Consider the following 2,587-nt stretch of genomic DNA (forward strand, 5'->3'; position numbering starts at 1 on the left):
CGGATATTCCAAGGGGAAAGATCCCATCCGCGACATCAGGGAAGGCACCCTACAACCATGCTCTTCCAAGGGGAAGGAGCCCATCTGCAACAACATGGAGCGCACTACTTCTTCTTGAGCTTCCGTTGGTTTTTCCCTTGAAGAGGAAAGGGTGATGCAACAAAGTAGAGATAAGTATTTCCCTCAGTTTAGAACCAAGGTATCAATCCAGTAGGAGGAACACACAAGTCTTCAATGATAGCACCTGTACAAACAAACAAATACTTGCACCCAACACATAAAGGGTTTGTCAATCCCTTCACGGTCACTTGCAAGGATGAGATCTGATGGAGATAGGTATAAAAGATAAATAAAAGTGCAAAATAAGGTAAAGGTAAATAAATTGCAGCAAGGTATTTTTGGGTTTTTGGTTTTATAGATCTAAAAATAATATGATAGAAGATAGGCTCGGGGGCGATATTTTTCATAGAGGCTTCTCTCTTGAAAGAACGCATACGGTGGGTGAACAAATTACTATTGAGCAATTGATAGAAAAGCAAATAATTATGATGATATCTAAGGCAATGATCATGAATATAGGAATCACGTCCATGACAAGTAGACTGATTCTTGCTTGCATCTACTACTATTACTCCACACATCGATTGGTATCCAACATGCATCTAGTGTATTGAAAGTGCGTTATATCGACTAGAGGGGAGGTGAAGAGGCAATTTTTACAAATTCGACACTAAGGAAATTCAACTTGAGGAATTTGCTAAGCGACGAAGTACATGCAGCAGAATAAGTACTCAGGTGCAAGCATAACATGGCCGTAACACAGTCATCATGATGATATGAAATAAGCACAGAGCACGGGTAGCATGTAAATAGGATAAGCAGGCTGAAGATAAGATGACTGAAGAAATAGGATTGAGGAAATTGATGAAGTCTTCAGTCAAAGTCTTCAAATAGTAACGGTCAAGTTCATCAACACATGAATGAGGAAATGAAAGGGTTGAGGAAATAGAACTAGTAGCTTGGTGAAGACAATGATTTGGTAGACCAGTTCCAACTGTTGTGACAGTTGTACGTCTGGTTGGAGTGGTTAGGTATTTAAACCTGAGGACACACAGTCCTCACCGTATTCTCCTTCATCTAAGGTCACATAGACCTCACCCAATCATTCGTGGTAAGTCTTCAGGTGACTCCCAAACCTTCATAGACTAGGTCACTTGACGATCCACAATTCCTCTTGGATGCTCTAGACCATGATCCCTAACCATCTGGAGGATGCACAGTCCTCAAAGGTAACAAGCATCGGTTCCACATAGGAACAATCTCTTTAGTGATCCTCAATCACTTTGGGTTGTAGGTGTTTGGGTTTGGGTTTTTCCTCACTGATGATTTTCACTCAAAGTCCTCAGAGGATGGGATGCTCTCAATGACAAGTGTCAGTTTCTCTCGGAGCAGCCAACCAGCTAATGGTTGTAGGGGGCGGCTATTTATAGCCGGGGAGCAGCCCAGCATGATAAGACATAAATGCTCTTCAATCGTATGACTGTTAGGTGGATAAGATATTTGGGATAGCTGGCGCATAGCACATCAACGGTCGGAAATTTGAGCTCTCAAATTCCTCAGGGCTATCATGTTCCTCACTTGTAGGCAATTCGCACTGGCGAATTCCTAACTCCCCAGTCAGAACAAATTCCTCAGAAAACAGAAGATCTTCGTCTCTGTCACTGAAGAAATTGACTAAATTGTATGAGATTTCCAATGGTTTCACTCGAAAGGGGATTGGGTAGGTGTAGGCTTTGAGATGACCATCACTTGGAAAGTGTTTCCTTAGTTTTACCTCCACCCCCTTTAAGAGTACGGTGTTTCCTATGACTCAAGAAAGAGAAAATGAAACTACGAAAACAAAAGTCTTCACGCATCATACTCCTCGCATCAATATAAAAGTCTTCAAGGTCACACCAATTTCCTCATTTTCAAAGTCTTCAAGAAAACCAAAGTCTTCAACTGAAGACATTCATTTTTAGGGGTCCACTTTCATCATAAATATCAAACTCCTCATAGACTTATAGAACCTGTGTACACTCACAAACACATTAGTCCCTTAACATATAAGTCTTCAATACACCAAAATCACTAAGGGGCACTAGATGCACTTACATGTATTAAGTTGATAAGAATGGAGTAACGCCTTAAGCAAGATGACATGATGTTGAGGGATAGATCCAATCAATATGAACAAACCCCATCCTTTTATCCTTAATGGCAACAATACAAATATGTGCCTCGCTACCCCTTCTGTCACTAGGTGAGGACACCGCAAGATAGAACCCAAAACAAAGCACCTCTCCCATTGCAAGAAAAATCAATCTAGTTGGCCAAACCAAATCAATAGATCGGAGAGAAAAAGCAAAGCTATCTTAATCATGCATAAAAGAGTTCACATAAGACTCAAATAATATTCATAGATAATCTGATCATAAACTCACAATTCATCCGATCTCAACAAGCACACCGCAAAAGAAGATTACATCGGATAGATATCCAAGAACATCAAGGAGAACATTGTATTGAAGATCAAAGAGAGAGAAGC

The sequence above is a fragment of the Triticum dicoccoides genome, chromosome 2B (genome assembly GCF_002162155.2).
Source record: "Triticum dicoccoides isolate Atlit2015 ecotype Zavitan chromosome 2B, WEW_v2.0, whole genome shotgun sequence".
Lineage (NCBI taxonomy): Eukaryota > Viridiplantae > Streptophyta > Magnoliopsida > Poales > Poaceae > Triticum > Triticum dicoccoides.